The sequence below is a fragment of the Oxyura jamaicensis genome, chromosome 5 (genome assembly GCF_011077185.1).
Source record: "Oxyura jamaicensis isolate SHBP4307 breed ruddy duck chromosome 5, BPBGC_Ojam_1.0, whole genome shotgun sequence".
Lineage (NCBI taxonomy): Eukaryota > Metazoa > Chordata > Aves > Anseriformes > Anatidae > Oxyura > Oxyura jamaicensis.
Genome location: NC_048897.1, coordinates 24,487,279 through 24,495,482, shown reverse-complemented (window position 1 = coordinate 24,495,482; position 8,204 = coordinate 24,487,279). Strand labels below are relative to the sequence as shown.

Here is an 8,204-nt window from a genome sequence, read left to right as displayed (position 1 = left end):
GTAGCACACATTTTCCCCTTGTTACATACAAGTAGATCCTTGCAATGCTGATGGAAATTACATATGTGTGCACTTAAAGGAAAGTATAGATCTATACACTGCAAATTACTTCAGAAAACAAACTGACTTTCTGAACACGAACTCTGCAGAGCAGAGCAGCAGTATATTTCAAGCAATGTTCCCTGCATACCACATAGTAAAGGAAAGAGAGGGCTAGGGAGCGAGGGAGGGCAGAGATCTGGATTTTATAACTACTTTTAATAGCAACCATGGAGGATAAAACCTGCAGAGTTTTGAATAGCTTCAAAATCACTTCTCACCTCTGGTTTTGAAATCTCCAGCCCAATTATTTGTTTACTTGATAGTGCTAAAGTCTTATTCTCCATCATTATTTGCTTTCTAGTAAAGAACCAAAAAGAGCTGCAATCCAAAGGTAACCACACAACTAAATCACTTCCAGATGATAAGTCACACTCTGATGGTGAAAGCAGACTTTACAGTTTCAGTGTGCCAGGTAATATATGGCAGTCACCCAGTTCCTATTAGATTTTTGTAACAGTATATACACATACTCTTTTTTTTTGAGTCGGATTAGGTTCAGCTAATAGCACATATGTATAATGTTTAGCTTGATTTCAATCAGAAAATCTCTCCCTCAAAAGAAAATAAAATTCTTAAGTATCTATTATCCCCATCATTCAATACACAAAAATCATATTAGCAATTTGTGACATTAAGTGTCCAGCAGTTCAAATAGCCAGCTTTAGGAGCATGGAGTTTAAATACCCTCCCTCTGTGTGCATGTTTGCGATGCCTTCCTTGAGTACATGACCACTTCTTGCCTTTCCCACAGGATCACTGCCTCTTCATCGTTCATGATGGGCAGCATTAATTTATTGAAAAGCCATTCAATATTTTCCTTTCTCCATATGTTTAACATGTGGCCTAAAAGCCTTTTTACCACAGAGTAGTTGATCTTGATCTGAAGAAACAATTTTTAATTTAATTTGCAAAACTTCCCATGGTCTTAATGACTGTAGTCTCTAAGCAGTTCACAAATGTGTATTTATTTTCAGATCTCCCTTATGATTATCATCCCCATTTTACAGCTGGGTAACAGAAGAGCTGAGAGGTGCAGTGATTTGGGGTGCTTTATTTAAGACTCCAGGTTCTAATTTGTCAGGGTACTTACCATTATGTAATTCTTCAGATATTCAGAGCAGAGCTCCCACTGAGTTCTGCTGTAGCTGCGAGTGCTCAGCACTTCTCCAGATCAGGCCCTGGAGTCTCAAGGCAGGTACCCACATAACTGGGAATGTGCAATTAGTCACCATGAGCGCAAAATTTGGTGTAAGAACTTATTATTGGAGTAGAAGAGATATGTGGCACAGTCAGGCAGGGTTATATCCAGTTCTTCAGATTAGTATTCAACAGCTTTAAGCAGGATAGCCCCCACTGGTTTGCCCTAATCAAATGTATTCAAAACACATTATTGAACCTACAGAAAATGGATAGTGTGAGTAGACTACAGCACCTCATACACAGTCCTGACTCATCTTGACAGAACCCAGGTTTGAGCACAGACTGACACAGTTTCTGTGGGAGAAGAGTACCTTTTTTCTGCAAATAAAGATGTGTTCCCTATGCATATGTGCAAATGGGGAAAAAGCTGCACAGACAGCTTCAGCTCTGGCACTTTCCAACTTCTGAGTGTTTGTTTTGGCAGCTCACAGAGTTCTTTTAACAGAGTGTTTGTAGGTAATTTCCTAGGTTCTTAATGAAGCAAAGTGGAAAAACAAAATTTCTATTATGTGGCATCATATTAACACCTCTATGCCTCACACTAGTGGGGTTAGCTTTTAGCTTCTCCATACGGACTTATCATGCCCTCTGAGCTGATGAGGTAATTTGTAGCAATGCAAAGTTGCCAACTCCTCTGTGGACCAGAGGCCACTTTTGCTGTGGGATGACATCGGAGCAGTGCCATGACACAGGGGCCTTGTTATCTGGAATTACTAGGGGAGGGTCTGCAGTCTCTTACAGATGTTTTTCCCTGCTAAGTCTGTCTTACACACCTCAAACCACACCTCTCCCATTTCTGTTCCTTCTACATCTCTGGATCCTTGATCCCCACCACTGCTTTCTCTCTCAGCCAGTTGCCATTCCATTTTCCCAGCCAGTTCCAGTCATCAATCTTCCTTTTTCTCTACCAGCCTCTTACCTGAAAGCGTTGATCTCTTGTGTCTGTACTTTTTGTCCCAGTCCCCCTTAGGCCCCCAGCCTAGCTCTCCACCACCTGAATGCAGCTGCTTAGCTTCAGTCTTTTGCCCAGGTGCTCAGTTCAAAGCCTTATCCTCATTTCTACATCCAGCTGCTTTCTTATCACATTTAATACCCAGTCTTCATGTCTCTCTCATTACCTTCTTCTGCTTTAGTCTCCATGTAGCTACAGAGCCGCCCCATAAATGCTGAAGAAGGAAGCCTTCTACTGGGATAAAATTGCCTTTCATCATCCATGTTTCCCCTCCCTACTCCTGCTACATTTTTTAATTACATCCCTTCAGGAGGGTCCACTTGCATTTTTACCATCAAAAATGAAGCATTTATTTCCCATACATATATTCTTCTATTTCTGGAGACAGTCTGTCAGGTTAATGTTACTTTTTTCTGGCTGGATAAATGCTTATATATGCAGTGTTCTTAATGCTGATGCTGTGCTTCAGTGTCATGTAGCTCTTTAATGGTCTTTCAGCAGGGGTTTGAAGGAGAGGACAGAGTTGGGGCCACCTCATGGATTTCTTTCTGAGCTACCTCTGACGAGCTCAGAACAGATACTCCTGCAAGAGTCTGCCAAGCTAGATGCTCCTGGGGAAAAAAAAAGAAAAAAAAGAAAAAATAGTAGTGGGGAGGGGTGGGGAGGGGAAGGAGGGGGAAGCACATGCTGCTGCTACAGGGCTCAATCTTTAAAAATAATGTTTTAAAATTTGTGTATGTTAAAAGCTTTATCTTCAAGACAAGAAATAAGTAAACAAATATATATACACAGAGACACTGATACAAACACAGACAGCCATCCACTGTCACACATGCATCCTTATAATTCATTTTCATTTTAAATGTGGAGTTTTCACTTGGTTGGTCACTGTTGACAGTAATGGGAGTGTTGCTTGCAATAGGAGTGCCATACTGACTCCCTCAGCATAGGCAGAATTTGTCTGTTATGTTTGGAAGGGTAGAGCTGAACTGATGACAAATATTTTCTTACAGATTTATTAACTGCAAATGTGATTTAAACTGAGGAGAAGAGGGGGGATAGCCCACACTGCCTGATGCCCCATAACTTCTGTTCATGCTTTTAAGTTTAGTCCATTATCCCTTGAAGTCAGGGAAAGGTTTGCACTGAACTGAAGAAGAGATTGATCACGTCTTCATGTGAGTCCTTCAGTTTGGCCTGTAGTGAGTGATGGATGGGGTGAAGTACTGGACATGAGTAAAACTTTCTCTTGCCTGTGTAGTTCTCGTACAAGAGATAAGCACAGGGAAAGGCTGCAAACATGGTGGCATAATAATCCTCTGTTTTAAAATGGTATCCTATGTGTGTGGCTCTTACTCTTATAGACATATACATTCATATATAAAGTCAAATATAAAAAAATATGCTGACTAGTAACAAGGTAATTAGTCAACCAAATGTTCCAGAACTGTCATAAGGAGGAAGAAATAGTGATCTCAAGTTACTTCAGCCTGCCGTCAATATCAGGTTGGAGTGTGAGTATGATGCTAAACTTTTTCATATGCTCTACACATGAAAATGGAGAAGGAAAGTGATGAGCTCTTTATACGCCTCTTTCCAAATAAATTTGGAGAAGAGCTTAGGAGGTTAAGCAGGTCCCAGGTGGTTTCTGCTGCTGAAATAGCCTATTGATGCTTTATTTTTCCCTTTAGATTTTCCACTACATTAAACATTTTAAACTACCAAATATTTCTTTTTAAAGGGGAATGGAATGAAAAGATGTCTTACATGATTTATTACAAATTCAGAGGGAAATACTCCCCTTGTAAATAGCTCTAAAAAAATCGCATCATCAATTTAAATGTTGACATGTTTAATATTAAAAGGTCATATTGTACTGAAGTTTCCCATTCAAATGAGCTCATTTCAGTGGGAACTGATTGGAGTAGGGGCTTGTGCTTTCAAGTAGTTGATCTATCTCTGGGTTTAAATCTGTGATTTTCAGTGCAATTGGCACTAAATTTTTCTGGTTCAAATTGGTTTATTCCATATTGCCTCTGCAAGTTCTTATGCTGCAGCCAGTGTTTCACCACGTTTCCTTGAGGGCACCATGCAGTTACCTGGGACTGAAACCTCTGCAAATCCCTACTGGTACCTCAAGGACATACAGATGTCATGGTACCCAGGGAGACAGGATCAAGAGTGCCCCTGGAAGGGCCTTACCTCATCCTTACTTTGGCACATGCTTTTCCCATTCCAGCTTTGTGCTTGGGCTCAGCTTGGAGATTTAGCTTTGCCACATGCAAGCAGGTTCTAAGCACAAAGCCAACTGAAATCATGTCATCAGCTGTGTCCCTGCTGGAAGTGTCCACAGCACTGTCCCTCCAAATGTCCTTCACCCTTCCATCCCAGCCTTCCCCCACCAGCCCATGTAAAAAACAAATGCTTACACTTCCAGAGGTGCCCGCCTCTCTACCAGAGCCAGCTCAGCCGCTGGGGAAAAGCAGCATGTATTCCCCAAGCCACAGGATTCCCGGATGTTACACAGTTAAAGCATCAAAACCTGTAGAGTACCTCTTATCACGAGCATGAACTAGATTTCCACTGAAAAAAAAACAACAACACTGTTTTGATTTTTTTTTTTAATTTTATTTTAAAGTTCATGTTTATTCAGGGAATTTTTTGCCATTAAACTCAGTGTTCTGGAAAGAAATTACTTCATTTAGAGAAAATATTCAGCCCTTTTTCTGTCTTTCTGCTTCTATTCAATATGAAAAGGATATTGTAAGTGCATATTCAGCTGAATATGCGGTTTGGCAGTGAGCGGCTATTCAGCTGCCCTGCTTCTACCTCTGAGTTTATTCAGGCCATAAAAGAGACATATAAGCATTTGACTTAAGATTTATAGTTACATTAAATGTATCAGAAGCTTTTTGTACTTAATATAAAACACACTCTAGCAGCTCAACATCGCTTTATTCCACAATACTGTCAATATTAGACATGTTGCCTCCTGTAATTACTTACATTAATAGCCTCGGGAATAATGGAAAGTGAGTTAAATGTCAGTGTGGTAGATGTAAATAAGACTTTTCAGTACGTCATTTTGAAATATTGCATGTCATGAAATTTGTACTTAATATTTCTCTATTTAGTAATTAAGCAATAACCCAACAAAACAAAGGACATCCTCACATAAACACAGCATGGGTCAGGCTTTGCTATAAATTCAATAAAGAGCTTGCCTTAAGAATTTAATTTAAATTCCATGGAAGATTCAACCCAGCCCTGATTGAGCAGGAAGGTGAGTTTATGGACCTTTACTCCTGCACCCCAGAAGCAGGCATGCAGCGTTACTCACCTCTGGGACATGCATCAGTCCAGAACAGGAGGCTGAGCCATAGCCATCTTCTCCACAACAAACCCACAGGGACCTGGGTAATGACAGGAACCCTGGGCAGCTCCCAAAGGGAGCCTGACTCATTACTCACTCCTTTTCTTCTCCTGTGTTTTCCAACCTGGACTGGGGTGGCTCTGTGCCATTCTCAGTCCTTTAACAGTTGTGCTTTCCCTAGGGATGAACATCTGCAGAAATCAAAGTCCTGCTCCCACTCCTGACTCCTTCCTCAGTGTCTTTATTGCCCATTACTTCTACTGCAGTTTAAGTGCAAGGCAGAATCAATCTGTTGTGATTATTGTTGTACAAAATTTACAGGAAGATATATATATATATATTTATTTTTAACAAAATACTACAGCCCTACATAAACAGTGTGTGGATGTGGTAGTTATAGCTACTGACCTCTTGGTGGCAGAATGAATATAATTATAAATAACGTACTGAGAAATCAAAGGATCACTTTAACTTGAGTTAAATTTGCCTTCTGATCTATTTGAAAAGTCTTCATGAAAAAGATAAATAGCAAAAATGCTGCCCTGAGACTAGATCTGGCATACAGTAATTGCAAACAGCTCTGAGCATTACATACGGTATGGCTCCTCCTAGTGAAACCCTGCACAAACAGTTGACTAATTCCCTTACAGTACTTCCATCACGTCTTGACCTGTAGTTACCTAAATATATATATATATTTGCACTTTTGCTTCATAAACAAACTTCTGCCTTCAAACGTGTCTGTTTGGCTGCTGCTGGCTTCTGTGTCTCCTTTGCAAGCGTATGTTTGCCAGTTACCATTCAGGTCATTATAAATCAAAGAACTGACTCAAGGAACTCCAGAGTGAAAGCATAAGCTGCTAGAGTTTGAGTTAAACAAGACCATTGTCATCTGCTATAGAGTATAAAGCTACTTTCATACCTTCTGGTAGCTTCTACTCTCTCTGGAAAGCAGAGCAGGTAAACCATAAGGTAGCACTTGTCCCTGTGACATCTAAAATAGTGCATTTTGCAGTTGTATGGAGAAAATAAATATTTTGTCTAAGCTATTTCATTTGTTTATCATTATATTTCATTGATATTTCATTCAGTTATCAAATATGATTTTGTGTAGCTAGTTTAACTGATTTTGTTCTAATGATAATTTAGTCAAAAATAAGTGCTGGCAGCAAAACTAGAAAATAAGGCCACAGGGAGACAAGAATCCTTAAAGCCAGTCAAATTAAAAGTGGAAATGGCCAAGCAAAGAGTTTGATAAAATTGTGAAGAATTTATAACTTGCTACAGCTTTCTGGTGGGAAATTCCGAAAGTTTGGGTTTGTTACAGGAGATTGAGAAAAGTTTCACATTTCAAAGAAGGTGATTAAAATAAACTTTAAAATATTTTCCTGATGTCTGCAGGAGCCATTGAGAAACAGAATCTATTTCTAGCAAAATAAATAAATCCCCAAAGCAAAACAAAAATACAGCTAATCTATTTGCTTGTCCAATTAAAGGGCCTGTCCAGCCCAGGCTAAAATAGTATTTAAGTGAGTGAGTAAAAGGCACTCTGCCCCAGAGCTGGTGCAACATTGATGTACAAAGTAAATTGCATATCCTTAACAAATTCCCTGGCAGTTTGCTCAGGCCTTTTCCATGTTCTGTGTTTAGCTGCTTCTGTTACCTCTTCCACACAGCATGGAAAAGAGTTGCTGCAGTTCAGAATAAATAAATAAATAAATAAATATTGGTCAGGATTCCTTGCACAGGAGAGACTGCTTACAGTAAAAACTTACTTTTGTGCTGAAGCAAGAATAAGTCTCCGTCTAGATTGCCAGACATGAAGTTATGGAACTGAAGCAATGATGAGGCAAAATATTTTTTTCCCTTGCTTCTCTGCACATTTTCTTTCAGGCTATTTAAGGAACCCAAGGATATTAATTAATTAAGTCTCTGCCCAGTTCTCTTCTGTATCCTAAATCTGACAGCATATCTTTCCACAATTACTAAACTGGAAGCTGCCAATAGCTGAAGAAAAATGGACTGTAATCACAGCCCTCACACAGCAGGAGTAAAAGGCTGTGACAGTCCTGCTGAGCAGGAAAAATCACTACTGGTGCAGAGATCAGGATTACACAAGTTGGCTCCTTTATTAATCTTTTAGGAACAGATCCTGAAATAATGAATAAATTAAAATCTGACTTACAATTGAGTGCTGGGTGAGATTTGGACCTTGAAAACTGCCCCACGTGCTTGTTTGACTTAAGTTAGAGTCTTGCCACTGCCATCCCATTGCATTATCTGTGATGAATTCAAAGCTGCGACTGATGAGCAGTTATTCTTCCCTTACAATTAGGTAGGAATCTATTATGGAAATCTAGCTGGCTATTTCTAGACTTTCCTGAAATGATTCTCTAAACACAGCTGCCTTACAGTCATGGTAAACATTCTTCACAAAGGCCAGTTTGCTCTGCAGGCCCCAAGGAATGTGACAGCTTGATACCTGGATAAGCCTGGGCTCAGTTTCTGTTTCTACAGAAAAGCTGGAGTCTCTAGTGGATGTTGGTAAACAAACCCCGGAGCCATTGCTTGATGTGG

General features: G+C 39.8%; 1 long non-coding RNA gene across 1 annotated transcript; it reads right to left on the bottom strand.

Annotated features, from left to right (window-relative positions):
• Positions 1–584: 584 nt before the first annotated feature.
• Positions 585–7,517, bottom strand: LOC118167431. The gene is made up of 4 exons (XR_004751133.1): positions 7,403–7,517; positions 6,223–6,307; positions 5,595–5,804; positions 585–2,865 (listed from the first exon to the last, which is right to left on the bottom strand). It is a non-coding gene; the product is annotated as an uncharacterized LOC118167431 (long non-coding RNA).
• Positions 7,518–8,204: the final 687 nt, after the last annotated feature.